Here is a 20690-nt window from a genome sequence, read left to right on the forward strand (position 1 = left end):
GGCTTTGGCTGTCTTTAGGTATGGTAAGTTGCGGTGATCGGTGATGACCGTGATGGTATGTCTGGCGCCCAGTAGATAGTGCCGCCAAGCCTTGAAGGCAGACATGATGGCCAGCAGCTCCTTGTCGGTTATGGCATAGTTTAATTCGGGGGCTAAACACTTTCTTTACCAAAACGCCACTGGGTGAAGCTGGTTAGTTTCGGGATCCTTTTGGGAAAGGAACTGGATGCATCTGTTTCCACTATGTAGGGAAGCTCGGACGCGGGTGTCTTAATATGGGAGCAGATGTGAATTTAGCTTTTGACTCTTGGAAGGCGTTCTCTGCTTCCTCTGTCCACACAAAGCGTTTGTTTTTTCGCAATAGTGTTGTGATGGGATGTACAATGTGCGAGAAGTCCGGGATAAACCTGCGGTAGAAATTGGCAAAGCCAAGCATGCTTTGAACTCCTTTGATTGAACTTGGCAAAGGCCAATTAAGAATGGCATCCACTTTTCGTGTATCCATCCGGATTCCTCTCGGGGTCAGAATAAATCCAAAGAATTCCACTTCCGTAGTGTGGAAGATGCATTTTTCCAGTTTAGCATATAATTTATGCTGGCGTAACTTCTCTAGGACTGCTCGGATGTGTTTTACATGCTCAGATTCTGATAAAGAGTATACTAAGATGTCGTTGATGTAAAGGACCACACAAACGTCGATAAGCTCTCGGAGGACATCGTTCATGAAGAACTGGAAGGCTGCTGGTGCATTGCATAGTCCAAAGGGCATCACCTGGCACTCAAATAGTCCGTACTTGGTGCGAAAAGCAGTCTTCCATTCGTCACCCTCTTTGACACGTACCAGATGATATGCCCCCCGAAGGTCTAGTTTCGTGTATATACAAGCGTCCTTCACCTGGTCTAGTAGTTCTGGGATCAAAGGCAGTGGGTATCGATTCATGATGGTTATCTGATTCAGTGCGCGGTAGTCTATACATGTTCTAAGGTCGCCTTCCTTTTTCGGTACGAAGAACAAGGCTGAAGATGCAGGGGATTTGGACGGGCGAATGAAGCCATTAGCAAGGTACTGGTCTAGGTACTGGCGCAAATGAAGATTTTCGGGTTCCGTAAGGGCATAGATTCTGCTGCAAGGTGGTTGTGCTCCAGGTACAAGATCTATTTGACAATCATACGATCTGTGAGGTGGTAAGGTGTTTGCCTCTTCCTTTTGGAAGACATCCTGAAAGTCTTGGTATTCAACAAGTAATTGCATGGCTACTGGAATTACTGGGGCCAGGACTGAGTTTTGAGTTTTCCTTGGGTAGCAGGTGTGAGCACATTCTGGGAAAGTTAGTCTCTTCTCTCGCCAATCAATACAGGGATTATGTTTTTCCAACCAAGGTATCCCCAGTATCAGCTGAAACTGTGGGGCCTTGATTAAGTCAAACATCATAGCCTCTCGATGCCCATCTTGACTCAGCAATGTCATCTCTGCAGTGGAATGAGTTACGGGTCCAGAGGCGATTTCCGTTCCATCTACAGTGGTGACAACATCGGCCGTGGTCTTGCGGGTGAGAGATAGATTCATCCTGGTAGCCAATTCCCAGTCCAAGTAATTTCCTATGGCTCCACTGTCTACGTACACCTTTACTGCGTGCATGCGTGATGGCTGCTCTGGATCTACAAGGACCATGGGTATGGTGAAATGCGAGGTCAGAGTGTCCTTCTTTAAGCTCGGCAAGCGGACCTCTATGCTTGCCGGGCGTAGTCGTTTCCCGAGTCAGATTTCACATGGTTTTCGTCTGCTGCTCCTATAACTTTCTTGGGTGGTTTTACAGGGCAGTTCTGAAGAAAATGACCAGCAGTTCCGCAATATAAACATAATTGCAGTTGCCGTCTTCTATCTCTCTCCTTTTGGGTTAGGGGTCCTTTAACCCCCCCGATTTGCATTGGTTCTGAGACATCTACTCCCTTGGAGCTTACGTGGGTTTTAACCAACACCCTGTTCTCAAACTTGGTTCGGTCAGCCTTCCTGGTTTGCAGTCTGTGATCGAGCTGGACCACTAGATCTATATATTCAGCACAGTCTTGAGGCGGGTTCACTATTTGGGCCAAAACATCTTTGAGTTCTCCTCGAAGTCCTCGATGGAATAATGTGATTCGCTTGGCTTCAGGCCATTCGGTTTCCATTACTAATCTATTGAAAGTTGCAATGTAAGATAAAAGATCCTGGTTACCTTGACGTAGGGATAAAAGTTTGTTGTCCAAAGCCTGTCCTCTGGAGTGTCGGGCGAATAGTCTTTCCATGCTTGTTCGAAAACCCTGGAAATCTCGAAGAATCAGGTCATCCTGGTTAACTAGTGGAATGGACCAATCCGCTGCACTGCCGCTGAGATATGACAGTACAAAGGCTACCTTGTTCTGATCGTTTGGGAAAGCTCCAGGTCTACATAAAAAGTGCAAGCGGCATTTATTCATGAATGTTGCAAACCCTTTTGGGTCTCCGGCAAAGCGTTCAGGCGAAGCCAAAGGAACGGCTCCAGGTAAATTTATCTGCACCGGGTTACTCGATGGTACAGGAGCTGGACTTGCCCCAAGTCCTGGTAGAGGTGTTTGTCCAGCCTGGCTCTGTAATAGTTGTCTGGCCAACTCATCAGTTCATTCTTTTGACACTATCAGTTCCCTCCTGAGGGCATTGGTTTCTTGGCAGCGGAATGCACTTCAGCCCTAAATTCCCCTAATAATTGGGCCAACTGATCAGTTTCCGAGGTCTCCATGACGCCCAGGTGGGTATTTGTGGGTAGGCTTCGCGTTCTGTTACGCTCACCTGATTCCCACGGGGGCGTCAACCGGAACTGGGCCGCTGTTACTTCCACCAGCGTGACGTGTAGCGCCGAGATGACTGACTGGACTGGCTCGCTCAGTCTAGTTTGTCTGGCTCGCAAGAATATTCTTCTGCAAAGGAGAAGAGGAATTAACCACCCGTGGAATTGAGTGCCAACCCACCTTCCCCTCTCCCGTTGTCTTCCCACTGATCACTCTTGATGTCCCCTCCTTAGTCTCACCTGACGGTTTGGAAGGATGAGCTCTCCATCCTGCGTCGACCGCAGGGGCGCGTTGATGACCAGTTACTTCACTGGTGTAGAGGAATTGGTGAGTTCCAGTATTGACTCTAAAGTCCAATTGTTCATAAGAGTTCAAATGTCTGCTCTTCACTCTATCCGATTCCTTGCAAGTTGCTGATTAATCCACTCGAACATTTCCAAATGGCACTCGGTAAGATTCAGGTAAGTCTATTGTGTTTTTCCCCTTAGGGGCCGGGGTACAGCGATGACGCAGAGTTGACTGTGCCGACCCGAGATGAGGTGAGACCCCCGTGTTAAATCAGGTAAGTTTTGTGGGGGGTAACTGGTATTGTCCTTGCTTTCTCCCCTTAGGGGCCGGGGTACGGCGATGAATCAGAGTTGACTGCGCCGACCAGAAATGAGGTGAGTACCTCCCGTGGTAAATCAGGTAAGTCCTTGGGGGTAGCTTGTATGGCCTTAGAGAGTCCCCTTGCTCACCTTGCTGTCTTTGTCTCCTTAGGTGTCGGAGGGCGGCCGCGAGATGGAGAGAGCGTGATGGAATGCTGAAGTACCGCCAAGCAGGTGAGTTCAGCGCGGCGCCGTAGGAATGCGAAGCGATGCTTCAAAGACTTCTGTCTTTCAGTTCCGTGGCGAAATGGATCAGGATCCAGGTAAGGATTAAAGTTAAAACTCCTGTTCTAACCTTTATCCTTTTTGTCTTCTTGTTTCAGGAGTCCCAGGACTGAAGCGGGTGTGGCTGAAGACTGGAGCTGCTGAAAAAAAGGGTGAGCGTTACGCTGCAGCAAGCAGAATAACGCGAAGCACGTGTGGCTGTCCGGGCGTGGTTTAAATAGCCTTGGAAGAAGATCCAGGTAAGTATTCTTCCACAGCCCCACCCAAGTAACAAAATAGTCCCTTCAGTAAAATAGTCCCTCCTAAGCCTCATTTGGCTTGAGTCTTCAAGCAGCATGGTCTGCCTCAGGTGAGTATGCAGCATGGTCTGCTTCAAGTAAGTTATCAATAATGAGCCTGGCGCCCATGGTGCCAGGACTGACTTTATCTTTATGAGCCTGGCGCCATAGGCGCCAGGACTGTACCCAAACAGCCCCTAACTGGGGCTTTTGGGCATGCTCTAAGTGGCATGATGCCTGCTTCCGGGGCTGCTGGGCCTGGTGTGGTCTTCCGGGGGCAGGCATCATGACATATCAGGTCTCCCTGCAACATTTGCATTCCTCTTAGGTAGTACACAGTTGTACTTCTTCCATAATACACCTTTGTTGACTCCAGGTACTACTTGTCGCCACCTCCCCCATACTGACATCCCATATATGAGGGTTTGTTCAAGCTATGTCTGTCAACCTTTCTTTCAATGTCTCTTGGCTCCTAGCAATGCTTGTCCCAGGTTTCCCCCAACTGACATCTCATATCAGGAGTATTGTACCATGTTTGCCCTTGTGTTCTTTCATTAATGTCTTTTGGTTTAGGCAATGCTGGTTCCGGGTTTCACCCAACTGACATCTCATATCAGAAGAATTGTACCGTATTTGCCTTCCGAAATATTCTTTAACATGTTTGCACGTCCCGGGCCCCCTACTTGTTTAGGTTGACTCACTGGTTCACTGTGCAGCTGCTGCGAGGAGTTTTCAAAGTGTAAGCATATCCTTTCTTGGCAGAGTCTCATTTGGTTCCTGCGTCGGCTTCTGAGGCCTTCTGTGAGAAACCCGAAGGTGTCTCACCCAATAGTCCCCAGAGATCTGTCATCCAGGTGGTCAGGACACAGCCATCGCTATTGAATCTACTTCCTGGGGTGGACCAGTGCGGGAGGATCACCTGGATGGGGGTCTTTGGGGAGTGCAAGTGGGACACCAACAGGTGAGATGTGGTACCCCCTTCCTTATAACACCTTTTCCCCATCGTACCCCCTATGATACTTAGAAGCTCACCCCCCCTCTTCCCGACACAAACACTTTCTTACAACGTGAAAAACAACAGACTAACACCAGAGCCGTTTACCTGACATGTCGCAACACCAGGGTCAGGCAGAGTCAGGCAACTGACAATAACTACACACACCTGACGTCCCTTTCCCTTCCCCACAGGGAAAAAAGACCTAGCACAAAAGCACACTTAGAGCAAAGACAAAGTCACGAGCAAGCAGCTATTCCAGGGTGGCAGTTCAAATGGAGAAGAAAGGTGGCAAGACCGGAAAGGACAGCAAGGAGGGAAGTGCCCTTGCCCTTTTTGACCCAAACCCGAGAAGCCTCAGTGAAAGAAATCATAGGACCAGGAACTATAGCTGACGTGTGGTGTAATTGATGCCAATAGTACACAGGACCCTCCCACATTGACAACCGAGGCGGGTAGGTGGCTTGCAACTGTGGTACCATCCTTGACTCCAGAGACAAGAAACAACCAGGAGGTCAGCACAGCCGGTGAGTCGGAGGGAGAACCAATAGTAAACCGGACGGTGTTGAGCGAAGGTTGGAAGCGGCAACTTGTTATGAACAAAGAACCTGTGTAGTAGTGAACTTTTAAAGCCCAGGGAAAGACCAGCTGCAGAGTGGCCACGTGGGTGTCCGTTCTAAAGACTCTGGCTGGTCCCCTTTTCTTGTGAACATTATAATAACAAGAGGCCATAGGAAAGGCCGTCCTAAAGAGCTAAAGTTGTCATACAAGGGTCGAGCCAAAATCTCTTGAACAATCGCGAAAGTCCTTAAACCTTTACGCAAGTCATGACATTGTGAAACAAGCATTGGCACCCGATTGAGGGAAATGCTGTGTGAATGGAGAATAGGTGAAGCCTGACTGGGGGCTAAGGTGAAGCCTGACTGGGACTTAGGAGAAAGCCTGACCGGGGGCTGGAAAAAGCTAAGGGAAGTGAATCCCACAAGCTGTTACAACCAAATGAACTGTGGCTAACTGGCATATTTGAACCCGGCTGAGGGATGCCTGTGGATGAAAGCAAAACATAACACCTTGTAAACATTGTGTGAACCTGGCTGAGGTATGTCCACAGTGAATGGTTGTTTAAAAAGACATTGAGATTCGTGAATGTTACAAGAACCTGATAATTTGAATGAAAGGTCGTAGTGAACCCGACTGAGGGAGGCCAAGGTTACAAAAAGGATCAGAGCCTGGTTGAGGGGATCTATAGGTGAAAGGAAATCCCCTGATGGGAAGATTAAAGAAAGGAACTTTTTGTTTGTTGTTAATAGTGCATCAGGCCCTCTGAGGCAAGACACTTGGTGTAAAAGAGACTTGGCCACAGAGGGCCCTGATATTTGGGAAACAAAATATAATCTCGTGCTGGAAAAGCCCAGGAGTGTGCTCTGCTCGAGAGTCCTGCCTTGTCCTGTGCTAAAAACATGGGGAAGGGAGACCCCAGTTATACCATCCTGACTTATCATTTTATGAACACTTCTTTCTTTTCTGATGAACATTATGCCACACTATTTTGTAACTTAGCAGTAAGGATTGGCAATCCTTTTTTTAGTATAGGCCCTTTTTATTTGACAAGACACCACTAGGATGCCTTATTATTATTTGATGGTCGTAGCTTGCTCCCATCTTAGATTTAGGTTTAGATTAGGTGTTTTTTTTCTCACCCACTTATACATCTTAATAAGCACTCTTTAACTGTGATCACTTGTGTCTGTCTTTGCTGTTGCCACCATGAGTTCCTTACACTTCGCAGACAGAACCAGTACAGCTCTGCAGGGCTGCGTGTCCCCCGGCCTCGCTGCATACCGCTCACCTTAACTTTACCGGAGTTCCTCTTTTCCCGTTCTGAATGCCGCAAGTCTGCTACCAACAAACATTTCCTGCTCTCCCCATGGCTCTTCTGCGTGAGTTTGCCTCTGCCTCTCAACTCGCTTCCCGCTTCATGCAGTCAGCAGCCTCTCTCCTCTTTCCTTCGATCTGTCAGCTGCAGGTGATTTCCAGGTTTAAATGTCCCATGCAGCTGACTTGGATCCTGACAACACAACTGCACATTACACTTGGGTCACATTCCCTCCACATTAACTATTGGCTCCTCTTCCTCGTCTCAGTACTTGAGGCTTTCTGGGACTTGGAGTCCAAGGAAACACCACACTTATGCCTTGAAACACCATTTCTTGTATAGGTGCATTATAAATACTATGAGCAACCCGGGGGGTATCTTACCTGCTAGTCCCTGGGAATCTCTCTCAGGTGGCCAGGGCACGGCCATCGCCTTTGGAAGCATAACCTTGGGGTGGACCAGTGCGGGAGGATCCCCTAGGTTAGGGGTCTTCAGGGAGTGGGGGTGAGATAGCCCATGGTGAGACGCGCTATTCCCCCCTTTTTGTTCATCTACCCCATCCTACTTTTTAGGATGTTCCAAAGTCCCAGCTCCCCCCATTTTTTACACAAACACTGGGCAGTGGAAGAGGGCGACTGAGAGTAACCAGACTAACGCTCTCATATGCTATTGGACATGTCCAATTAAACGGGTCAGGCAAAGGCAGGCACTTTACCCTAAGCGCATACACCTCATACCAATTAGCTCTCCTCACACGAATAAAAGGCAACATTGAAAGACACACTCTAAATAAGGCAGAACACAAGACCAAGAAGAACTTCCTGGACAAAGGCATGCCTACTGGAGCTGAGCAACAGACCAAGGGATGGGAGTAGCAGGCCGAAAACCCCAAGGCTTCTGCCTCCAACAGGCCACAAAAGACGCATGGAGATGGCCTGGTCCCACTAGTGAAGATTGCACTGTGTTTCAAGGACGCCCGCTACCCTCCCAGGTGAACGGCAGAGTTGGGGAGGCGAGGTCAAGCCTGAGGTACTAATCTTGACTAAAAAATCGGAAAGCGCCAAACAAAAAAGAAGCACACACAGCCAATAAGCTGGCAAGCGACCTGAGAGACCAGTGTGTGTTAAAGTGAATGAAGTAACAACATCATATCACAAATGAAGACTGCACGCGTGTGAATGAAACTCAGAGAAATACAGCTGTAAGATGAGCGATAAAGAGTGGTCTGGTGAAAGAAAGTAGCCCATTAGAAAGTCTCAGTGAAAGGTGCATTGTCTGAAGCTAAAAGGCGAACAAACAGCAAGAGTGAAAGTAAATAGTGAACATTGAATCGAAGTGGTCCTGCGGCGGTCTATAAAGAAAGCCACGCACATTCAAAAGACTTCGACATCCGAACGTAGTCTGGGTCTGATTGAGGGAGGCCCGATATATATTAAACTTGGGGAAGGGAGCCCCCTTGCAACTTTGTGTGAACTGTATCGTGAGAGGTCTGAGCCCGGCAGAGAGGGACCTTTGTAAACATTTTGGTTAAAACATTATTTTGAAAGCCAGAGAAAGGAACTTTAAATGTGGAAGGCCAGACGGGCCTCGATCCATGTTTGTGAACTGTATAGAGAAGGAGCCAAGTGCCCCCGCCTCAAGCCTCTCGCCCATATTGCCTATATGTTGGGAACCAAACTGTGAAGTACGTGCAGTACCAGTGAAAATACCAATAACAAGGAGAATCCTGGAAGCGAGCTTCCCATTGAGAAAGCCATACCTGCGTACAAGACAGTATGATGGCCATTTGAATGAAATCCCAGAAGAAGTATGAAAAATGAGCAGATTGGTGACATCACAAGAAGTAAGACTGACGCACCTAGAAAAGATGCAGAGACAAGAGAACGAAGATATTCTATAAGTATCAAAGCAAGTATCAAAGATAAGTAACATCTTGGGCTCAAGATGAAGAGGCTTATGCTGCAGAAATGATGAAGATATCAAGTTATTTTACACGTGTACAGATGCACGGAAATGCAAGCAGACAAAGTATTCTTGAGGCAAGCTATGTAGTGGATAGATTGCGGCAAGCACCAATGTATATATATATATAAGTATATATATATATATATATATATATGTATAGGAGTGAGTGAACTTTTGATGATTCCCCTATGCATTATAGCAGAGCTGGACCAGAAAAAAAAGGCCTTTTCCAGTGGGTCGCAGTCGAGAAACCAATTGAATTACAGGAGCGAATCAAAGAAGGGCGAGGCTGGACAAGCCCCAAGAAGCCAAGGCCGCTTTTAACTTGGATGAGCAGACATTAGTTACAATCGTGTGAAAGAACAAACTCCTGTTCAGAAGACATGCACGAAAAATAGGAAGACGTCAGAGGTTCATTAAATAATAGTATTATAAATTCAGCAGAGCTCAAATTTGTGGTCTTCAGTCACGTGGAGGGGTGAAAATGGACAATCATGACGAACCACACCTATGCCTTCATTCCCTCATATTCTCCAGATCAAGGAACATTTCCAAGGCCGAGTTCAAAGCCTTAATTGACGTGCAGACCACTGAGGTGATGATAGATGATATGCTAATTGGTGGGAAGCGATGGTCAAGACCAACCCACCAGCACCTGGAAACCAGCCTGCGTGCTGCTGGCATAGGTGGAAAAGTACTGACGGATGTAAGGGTGCTACCCAATTATAGGGGGCTGCGTAGTTAAGGGCCCTTTAGTTTATGTAACCAATGGGATGTTGTGTATTTAGTGATGTTCATAGTGACCAGTTTGAGGGGAGGGTTTAGTTGCCCCACCTGATGTTAAAGACCCTATCACTCTCTTAGACTAGTATAGAACATATACCTAGATTTTCTCTTAGACCAAATCATTTTTGCCAGTAGGATTTTGTAGTTTGCTACGTAGGATGACGTCAGCAATTATGTAGGTTGACGTCAGTAATGACAAGTATTTTTTTATGAAATGTTTCGAGATCATGCTGTGAGACGTCTGTTGATGTCCGTTGTACTCCCTGTTTTAGATAATTGACATTAAAACAGTCAACTTTGCCAACTTTCTGAGTTAGTCGGATTATTGTTGTTTGAGTATCTTCTGCATCCCCATTCATCTCAAAGTATTGCTACCTCGTCTTAAAGGGCTGGGATGGCAATCCCGGTTCAACTGTGTACCATGTTGAAAGCTGAACCATAGTGTGTCGTCCTGCCTACAGGAATTGCCTTACCTCGTGAGGCCTAACGTGGGGAGGGGAGCAGGTTCAGCCACATTATCATTTGAACACTGACTTTTCCTTTTGCATACATGTTCTCCTTTTTACACCTTTTGTACAAGAGATAGGGCAGGCATTAGGTTTTTATTAGTACAGGCCATTTTAATTTGACAGGCTCCACTACGACTGTTTTGTTTATCGTGGGATGGTTGAGACTACTCTCATATTAGTTATAGGGCAGAATAGGAGTTTCTCCAACCCCGACATTATCAATGATGGTTTTGCAAATTGTATCCATTGTGTCAGTGTCAATACTTGTGATACCATGCCTTCCCTACAATACCAAATAAATATATAAGGAAGTTCCAAAAGATTTCAAGTTACATTGTTGGACAGTTTTATGCAGACAACAATCACCATAAACATTAGATCTTGGATATGTTCTAATACAAAAAAGTTAGCGGGCGGCCTTCTCTAGAAAGAATACTGCATGATAACCTGTTCTGTGGTTTTTTTCCCACTTTGATAGTCTGCAGGCATTGCTTTATTCTGGATGTACTTTTCACAAAGGAGGAATATCATTTGCATATCAGTCTTTGCCCGGCCCACAAGGGCAGTCCAGCACCGAAAAGCCAGGCAAACCTCCTTTAAACAAGAGTACCAACAGCAACCCCAGACACGTGTTTCAGCATTGTTGGGCGTCATCAGTGAGGTGGAGCTGTGCCTCTCTGAGCACAGTGAGCAAGGGGTCCACGTCTGGGTTCCGCCAGGGATCTAAGGGTGACCAACTCCAAGTACCTTGCAAAAATACAAAAAAAGGTAGCAGGTGCCCCTCTCTAGAAAGACCATGGCATGATAACCTGTCCTGTGTTTTTTTCCACTTTGAGAGTCCGCAGCCATTTTTTTTTTTTGCTCACTGTACTTTTCACAAAGGAGGAATACCCATTTGCATATCAGTCTTTGTCCCACCCACACAGGCACTCCAGCACAGAAATACAGGGCAAACGTCCTTTGAACAAGAGTACCAACAGCAACCCCAGACATGTGTTTCAGCCTTGTTCAGCCTCATCAGTGAGGTGGAGCTGGACCTGACTGAAAACAGTGAGCAAGGGGTCCACATCTGGATTCCCCCAGGTAACGTAGAGTGACCAACCCCAGGTTCCTTGCAAAAATACAAAAAAGGTAGCAGGCACCCCTCTATAAAAAGAACATGGCATGATAACCTGTTCTGTGTTTTTTTCCACTTTGAGAGTCTGCAGTGTAAGGAACTCATGGTGGCAACAGTAAAGACAGACACAAGTGATCACAGTTCAAGGGTGTTTATTAAACCGTTTAGGAAGGTTAAACTCCTAATCTCAACCTAAATCTAAAATGGGAGTTACGACCATCAAATAACAATAAGGCAGTCCTAGTAGCTTTTTGTCAAATAAAAGGGACTATACTAAGAAACCTATTGCCAATCCTTATGCTAAATATAAAAAAGTGTGTGGGATAATGTTCACAAGAAAGAAAAGAAGTGTTCACAAATGATAAGTCAGGATGTGGTAGCCGGGGTCTACCTTCCCCACGTTTTGAGCCCAGGACAAGGCAGGACTCCGGAGCACAGCACACGCTCGAGCTTCCGCAGCACGACATGACAGTTCCGCTATTCAGCTGTCAGGACTTTCAGTGGTTGAGTCTGTTTTCAACAAAAAAGTCTCTTGCCTTCGAGGGCCTAATGTGTCTCAAAATAATAAACAAAGAGTTCCTTTCCATATGCTTGCTGGGTGATGAATTCTCACCCCTGCATCCCCCTCTTCCGGGCTATGATCCACAAAAAGCTCCTAGCGATATCGGGACCTTCAGTGTTTAAATCTCTTGCTTCCGAGGGCCTGATATATTCAAAATTACCCACAAAAGTTCCTTTCTGATTGCATTTAGAGTGATGATGCTTTACCCCTGGGTCCGCCTCTTCACTACCAACATGTCTGGGGTTGCTGTTAGCACTCTTCCTCAAAGGAGGATTGCCTGGAATTTCAGTGCTGGACTGCCCTTTTGGGCAGGACAAAACTGATATGCAAATGGATATTCCTCCTTTGTGAAAGGTAAAGTGAGCTAAAATCGATGGCTGCAGACTCTCAAAGTGGGAAAAAAAACACAGAACAGGCTATCATGCCAAGTTCTTTTTGAGAGGGGCACCTGCTAGCTTTTTTGTATTTTGCAAGGAACATGTGGTTGGTCACACTAAGTTACCTGGTGGAACCAAGACGTGGACCCCTTGCCCACTGTGCTCAGAGAGACACAGCTCCACCTCACTGATGAGGCCCAACAAGGCTGAAACATGTGTCTGTGGTTGCTGTTGGTACTCTTGTTCAAAGGAGGTTTGCCAAGAAACTCGGTTCTGGACTGCCCTTTTGGGAGGGACAAAGATTGATATGCAAATGAATATTCCTCCTTTGTGAAAGGTACAGTGAGATAAAATCGATGGTCGCAGACTCTCAAAGGGGCGAAAAAACCACAGAACAGGTTATCATGGCATGTTCTTTCTAGAGAGGGGTGCCTGCTACCTTCTTTGTATTTTGCAAGGAACTTGGGGTTGGTCACCCTAAGTTACCTGGTGAACCCAGACGTGGACCTCTTGCTCACTGTGCTCAGAGAGACACAGCGCCACCTCACTGATGAGGTCCAACAAGCCCGAAACAACTGTCTGGGGTTGCTGTTGGTACTCTTGTTCAAAGGAGGGTTGCGTGGCATTTCGGTGCTGGACTGCCCTTGTTTGAAATGTGGGTACAATTTGCCACACCCAGCAGAGTGGCCGTGGCGGGGAAAGCGTGTGGCCGCTGTGGGATGGCAGACCACTATGTCCGCATGTGCAGGGCTCCACTTCCGTTGGTAGTTCCGCAGGGTCCAGTCAGAGCTGGATTCTGTCGCCAGGCACACCTGCACAACATTGCTCAAGTGGATGAAGGGGAAGAGAGTGCCTCGCTGGAAGATGAGGAGGAGGAAGAAGAGGAGAATGTCTTCTTCGTGTCCAGTGTGGGTATCCTGCGCCCCAAGAACAGGCACGAACCAAGATGTCTAGTAAGGGTGAATGGGTCCCTGTACTAGTGGACATCGGAGCCTCTGTGAATGTCATGGTGAGAGAACATTATGACACAATGGTGTGTCCTCCGATGCTGGTCTCCTCGAAGGTGCACATATTCACGTTTGGGGGGGCGCAACTTGTAGCTGATGTGGGGCATGGGGAGTCCTTGATCAGAGCACGCTTCTACGTCACGACGGTGAGCAGCAGCACCCTGCTGAGCTGTGCTGCTGCGGAGGCGCTGGGCATCATCAGCTTTGCATACTCTGTGTATGTGGAAGACATCCAAATGCTGCTGGACAAGTACTCCCACCTGTTTGAGGGGATTGGGCGAATGGCAGGTGACCCAGTAAGACTACACATAGATGAGTCAACCCAACCGATTGCTCTGAAACATCGAAGGGTGCCATTCCACTTGCGAGACTTGGTTGACCGAGAACTGGACAATCGGCCTTGACATCATTGAAAAGGTGGAGGGCCCAACCCTATGGGTTTCCCCAATTGTCATTGCAAGAAAGCACAAGCAGCCGGACTCAGTCAGAATATGTGTAGACATGCAGCTCCCCAACAAAGCGATCAAAAGGGAACGGCACTTGATGCCTACTATTGATAACATCATCACAGAGCTGCAGGGTGCCCGTTTCTTTTCAAAGCTGGACTTAAGGGCTGGATACCACCAGGTGGTGCTGCACCCTGAATCACGGTACATCGCCATGTTCACCATCCATCGTGGTTTGTACCGCTACAAGAGGCTGAGCTTCGGGGTGTCGTCCGCAGCCGAGGTGTTTCAGAACATCACCGTGGGGCCCACGCTGACTTGGATGGCGTCCTCAATATAAGTGATGACATTTTAGTTTTTGCTAAGTCTGAGGCGGAGCATCTGAACAAGCTGGCCAAGATGTTTGAGCGGCTCCAGTCGCTGGGCTTAACCCTACACTGAGAAAAATGTGAGTTCCTCAAGACCACAATCAAATTCTTTGGCTTCATGTTTAAGGAAGGGGGTGTGTCTCCTGACCCCAGGAAGGTAATGGACATAATGGAGGCACGACCGCCTGGTTGACGCGAATCTGGATGTCTGTCCAGTTGCATACGCCAGCAAAGCCCTGTTGGAAACTGAACAAAGATATTCCCCGATTGAGCGGGAGGCCTTGGCGGTCCTATGGGGCTGTCGACACTTCAGGCTGTATGTGCTGGGGAGACCGGTGACGGTGGTCACGGACCACAAGCTGTTGTTGCCCATCCTGGCAGGCTCATCCTCCAAGCCACCATCGAGGATTGAGCGTTGGATGCTGGCGCTATTCGAATATGGAGTCTCCCTCGTGTACCTGCCTGGGAGCAATAATGTGGCAGATTATCTCTCTAGACATTCAAGAGGGGAGCCGGAAGGGCCGCTCAACATCTGTGCGGAGGAGGCGGACGCGCACGTTCAACTGGTGGTGGAAGCGGCAATTCCCAACTCAGTGCCGGTGGGCAAACTGGAACAGGCTGCCGCAGAAGATGAATGCTTCCTCATACTAAGGACGGCCATTCAGCAGGGGTCGTGGAGGGCTATAGTGGACACTCTTGCCTTGAGAACTCAGGAGGCCAAAGCCACTCTGTAACAGCTATGAAGGGTGGGGGATGAACTGACGTTCTCCAAGATTGGCCTTTTACTCACAGGCGACCGGATCGTGGTCCCGCAAGGGAAAATACAGCAGGTCATGGAGCTGGCCCATCAGGGACACCAGGGCACTGCCAACAAAGGCCCAGCTGCGCCAGAAGGTCTGGTTTCCAGAGCTAGAGAGGCGTGTGGAAGAGTTTGTTGCAGCATGCGTGTGGTGTCAGGCGGCGTCACTAGCACAAAAGAAGCCCGCCATAGAGACAATGTCGAGAAAAACAGACCATGGGAGGTGGTCCATGCTGACTTTGGCTCTACAACCCGGGACACACACTTCTTGGTCATTGTGGATGAGTTGTCTAGGTACCCGGAGGTGGAGTCAGTTGAGTCTGTGGCATTCGAGAATGTGGTGGTGTCAGTCGAGAAGATCTTTGCCACTCATGGGCTGCCCAAGGTACTGTGCTCAGACAACAGAGCACCCTTTCAAGGTGAGAGCTTTGCCAGACTGATGGAAGACTATGGAATTCACCACAGAAAGGTCACTCCCATGTGGCCCAGGGCCAATGGCGAGGCAGAGCGGATGATGAGGACCCTCAACAAAGTGTTCTGCATTGCCCAGGGACAAGGTCAGTGTTTGCAAAGGGCCCTGTATCAATTTCTGAGGGAATACCGGGCCACCCTGCACACATCCACGGGGGTGGCGCCTGCAGAGGCACTGTTCAAGCGGGGTCCAAGAGGGCTGTTGCCAGAGACGGGGGAGCGTGAGCCCGCCTTGATTGACGATCAGCAGGTGGAAAGAGAAAGGAGGCCAAGAAGTGAACAGGAGAATCTTCGGAGGAGACTCAGGTCTCAGCAGTTTGCCCCGGCGATGAGATGTTGGTAAGGAACCGGCACCTCCATGGAAAGTTGTCACAAACATATGACCCGGGGCTGATGGACGTGGTGGCTGTGAAGGGATCGATGGTGACTGCCTCGGATGGAACTGCGTCTGTCACGCACAATGCCAGCTTCTTCAAGAGGCTGGGTGAACCTCGGGCTGAAGCAGCCCAGGGCAGGGACATGATGGAGGTTCCAGATGAGGGCTTGGGTGTAGTTTCACCACCCAGCTCTCCAGCTCGAGAGAGCGCCAGCGAGGGAGCTCCAATCCAGGAGGTCGGCAGGAGGGACCCCCTGAAGACAGGGCGAGGGAAACCTGCTCACCTTACTGACTATGCGCTGGAATCCTGAACGGGGAGCAACATCAAGGTTCCTGACAGTTGGTGCAGGGATAAAGGGTGGTTGCTATTAAAGGGGTTTATTGTGGTTTTAGTTTGCAGTGTGTTACATGTTTTAGTAAGTAGTGACCCTTTGTTCATTGTTGTCATTATGAAAAAGGAGGAGTGTGGTGCCGCCCCTTTAAGGGTATCAGCACGCGGCAGAGTGACGTTGCACTCCACCGTGTGCGCTTTAAATAAAAGGGGCGTTCCCGGCTGCCGCAGAGCGACCGGGGAGCCTGAACCGAACACACCACTGTCTGACTGCGTCTGGGGCGGGAAGGGGCTCACAGGGATCCCGAATGCTGCCACAGACCTGTAACAGAGAGCAGGGGGCAGAAAGGAGGCGCTGGCCCCATGGGAAGGGCACCGCTGACACTGGGCTATGTAATTAAAGAGAGGGCAATGTACAGGAGCCCAAATTAAAGTGGGGCAGAGCAGCGTGAGCATGTAAGTGCCATAAGGATATGAGAGCTTCTAAACCTGCATATAAATTGAGCCAAGGGCAGCGCAGACCTTGCAGAGAATGGGAGGCGGGGGCGGTTCCGAAATTGCTTTTGACTCCACTTGCACAGGAAAAAACATGGTAGGAGGGAAATGTAAGAAGTTGGACACTACTTAAACAGCAGATGCGTGGAGGGTGGAGATCTATGTAAAAACCCTCAGAGGTGGAAGGGTAGTGTTGCTCTGAGGAGGCGCTAGCTGCACACCACACGCATGGAGTAAGGTGTGCGTACTGAGAAGGCGATAGAAGATGCAGGAGGCGTTCTGGGGGAGCCGAGCTGGCAACACATGTGGACAGGCAGGGGACTAACATAGCACATGAGGAGGGGCAGACTGGTAGCTAGGGCAAGGAAAAGCTCTGAAGAAGCAGGAGCCTGGCAGAGAGCCCAGCTTGGGGTCTGTCACGAACAGGGAGGCGGGCTCCCACAAGAAGGAAAGTACCTGGCTAATGTGAGAAACCTGAGGCGTTTCTCCCAAGTTATTCCCAGGGATCCTTGTGAAACATAGTTAGGGAAAACCCAGGCGAGACATGGTATTCTACTCCTATTAGAGAAACAAATCCAACTAGGCCAAATGCCTTTGTGGGATATTCTAAAAAACGATTTTTCAAATCCCGAAAGGACTCCAAGCTTACATTCAGGGGAAAGGAAGAGAAGAAGGACCAAACAGTCAAGAAATACCAATAGATGGACCCTTTATCCCATTTTACATATTAACCCATTTTCCTTGTCCTCAGATCCTCACAGCTGCTGTAAAACCCACTTATTTTACATCATCCTTACCTAAGAGTGTCACCAAGGGAAAAAGAATAGAGTTAACAACATATCATTACACCCCTCGATCTTTTAAAAAAAACTATAAGAAATGTGTCATTTTCCTTCCCATTACAATATCACAACTCCCAAGATCCGCACTCTTCCGATTCTACCAACCTTACTGTGGCGAGGAAGAACAAACACAGAGCTATGAAGATTCCCCATAGGAGTAGCCAGACCATGGCCCTCATTCCGAGTTTGGAGGTAAGTAACGGTCCTTACCGGCATGTCGTAAATAGCGTGTCCGGGCAGTCATCAGTCTGCTAATAGAGGACTATTACGACTTTGCGGGCACAAGCTTTACGCTATGCCGGTAAGGTCATTACCGCCATGCCGTTAAAGGCACCTTAAATGCCCTTAGCGGCATCAAGCATAGCACAGATAGCACTACTGACAAGGTCCAATGCGGCATTAGCGGAGACCGTTATTAGCGATGACCGCTGATAACGGTCACCGCTAATAACGGTCACTGCTAATAAGCGGAACCAGAAGTAGCGTCATCGCACAGGAATGGGAAGGAGCACGGTGGCCATCTTTAAAAGCACAATCCATTGATATCCTCACCACACAGGACCCGTTGGACTCTGCTGTTGTCGTGAATACATCCTCCTTTTACACCACTATGCCCAAGGCCCTGAAGAAGGGAGCTGCCCGCCAGTGGAAAGAAAGATTTAATGAGGATGCGCTGCAGATGCTGGTTGACACACTGCAGGAGCATGCTGCCATAGTTTTCTCCAAGAACATGAAGCGGGAGGCAATACTGAAGAAAAAGGAGATTTGGGCACTTGTTGTTCAGAAGGTCAGTGCTGTTGGGAACACACCATGCACCATCAAAGACTGTCGCAAGCGTTGGGACGACCTGCGACTGAGAGTTCGAAATATTCTCTCAGTGAACCAGAGCCAGGCAATGGGAACAGGAGGAGGTCCCAGCTCACCGATCAAGCTCACCCCATGCGAGGACATCTGCACCAGCATGATAGGAATGGAGGGGATAGAAGGTATTGGCGAGATGGAGTGTGGCGTCACAACATCGGGCGATGGAGGTGAGTGTCCTAAGAAAACATTGTAATGCCAAGTCTGATGTAAGTCAACCAATATGTCAGTCCAAAGAGTCAAGCCATGGTCCAACACACACACACTCCCAGCAAAGTAGGCGGACGCATTACAGACACATGCAGATGCCTGCTGCAAGGCAATGCCGTACCTGATACATACCACACAAAGATGTAAATGCCATGAGGCACACAGCGTGCAGGCCCAATATACTATGCATGTCAGATAGCATTGCTCTTGGCCAACATGAGTGACGCTGACGTATGCCTACATAACCAACCCATGTATCAAACAACGTGCTCATCCAAACACAAATGCCTATTACCCCCAATTGTGTGGATGATCAATTGTCCAAATGTATGTATGATGCCTATCAAAACATCACTCATGCCGTCCCTCTCTTTGACCCCCGCAGGCTCTGACCATGACAGCGATGGGCAGGATGCAACCCCATGCCCAGACCACACCCCGGAAGCGGTCCCTGCCCTTCGACCTCGAGGGGACAACCCAGGGGCCGCCATGCACCAACAGGCAAGACACCCCAGGTAGCCATCACACCGGTGCCGCCAAGGCCCGTAGAGGGCGAAGCACCACCACCACCCATTGGCCATCCTGAGGAATCAGGTGAGGCACCACATTCAGAGGAGTCCAGTTTGGCTGGGGAGGTGGCAACCACATCACCCCTGGCTGTGGAGGACCCACAGGACGACATATGGGTGCCCGTTGAGGACGATGTATCGGAAGTGGTCCGTACGCCCAGTCCACCGGCATCCCCCTAAATATCGTCCTTCGAAAGTGACCACGCCACCACCCCGGAGCAGTCTGGTCAGGAGCAGACGGAAGGGAACATCAGTCCCATTTTGCCAAGTGTGGAGGCTGAGCAGGCTGAGCAGGACAGCCAGGGAGCATCAACCTCTGCAGGGCTGCAGCGGTCAGAACAGCTAACTGCCCTTGTGCAGCAGTTTGTCGAGCACAACAGACTGGCCAAACAGGAGTGGCGTGAGAACTTCGCATCTCTAGGTAGGTCCATCACGGAGAGCACCGCCTCCATGGCCAAATCCATTGCAGATAACACCAGCTGCCTCTGCGAGGAGGTCTCGGTCCTCTGCCAGGTCTTAGGCCGCACAGCGGATGTCATGGAGGCAAGGCATCCAGCTACCCAATCCCAGGTCCGCAGGTCGGCACGTACCTTGCACTGGCAAGACATGCTGCCACCTGGACCAGGGAGTGCCAATTGATAATCAGGGCAGCCTCATGTAGGCATTGGTGACTCGATGGGACATGTGTGGGGGAGTTGTGGGGGGAGGGGTCTGAGGGTGTGTGGGGGAGTTGTGGGGGGAGTGGGAGGGGAGTGAGGGTGTGTGGGGGAGTTGTGGGGGAGGGGAAGGGGGTGAGGGTGGTGGAGGGTTTTTGCACTTTCGTTATCATTGTTATATTTAATACACCTGTTTTGTGAAAATCAAGACCTGAGTGGACATTCATCATTGCGCATGTGTCATTTATTCATATACAGTGCATAGTGCACACGTACCCCCACACCCAGTGCCCTCTGTCCAACTATCATGTCACCCTCTGCTGCCATGTGTGTCAGAAATATTGTGCTATCACTGACTGGCGCACAGCACGTCCCTCCTGTGCATCGGCACCAAGATGATGTCCAGCCACATCATCTTCATCCCCTTCATCATCATCAGGTGGTAGCAGTTCAATGTCAGTGGGCAGGGCCACGTTCTGGCGGATACACATATTGTGCAGCATGACACATGTAATGATGATCTTGGCCACCTTCTCATGCCTGTAGAGGAGTGTCCCACCCAACCGGCTGAGGCAGCGAAATCGTGCCTTCAGCAGGTCAAAGGTCTGCTCGATGACCACACGGGTACGGGTATGGGAACGATTGTAGTCCTCCTCATGCCGGTTCTGTGGGTTTCAGACAGGAGTGAGGAGCCACGGCTTCAAGGGATAGCCACTATCACCTGCATGAGAGGCAATGAAAGGTAAATGTTAAGCGATTCATGATGGACAGCTGTACTGGTCACACATGCCTGCAGATTATCGTTGGCCACATGCACATGTCCCTGGATAGATTTATGCCATCTTCAGTCCCTCAATGTGTCCTGTGCCATGGAATAATGGTGTGGGTTGCATCTTCAAGATGATACATGGTGTGCACTGACGTCTTGTTGCACATGCATCGTGTACGCATACAGCTGTGTTTGTGTCAAATTTGTGATGTGTTGTGTTCTGTGAGATTTACTTAGAGGGATCGTTGGCATTAGTCTGTGCAATATTGGCCAATCAGCGCTGTTCATTCCCATGGTGAAATGCAGCACTCTGTGGGTGTGGTGGCCCTGTGACAGACAGTGGATTCCC

This window comes from Ambystoma mexicanum, chromosome 8 (assembly GCF_040938575.1).
Source record: "Ambystoma mexicanum isolate Mex_15411 chromosome 8, UKY_AmexF1_1, whole genome shotgun sequence".
Taxonomy (NCBI): domain Eukaryota; kingdom Metazoa; phylum Chordata; class Amphibia; order Caudata; family Ambystomatidae; genus Ambystoma; species Ambystoma mexicanum.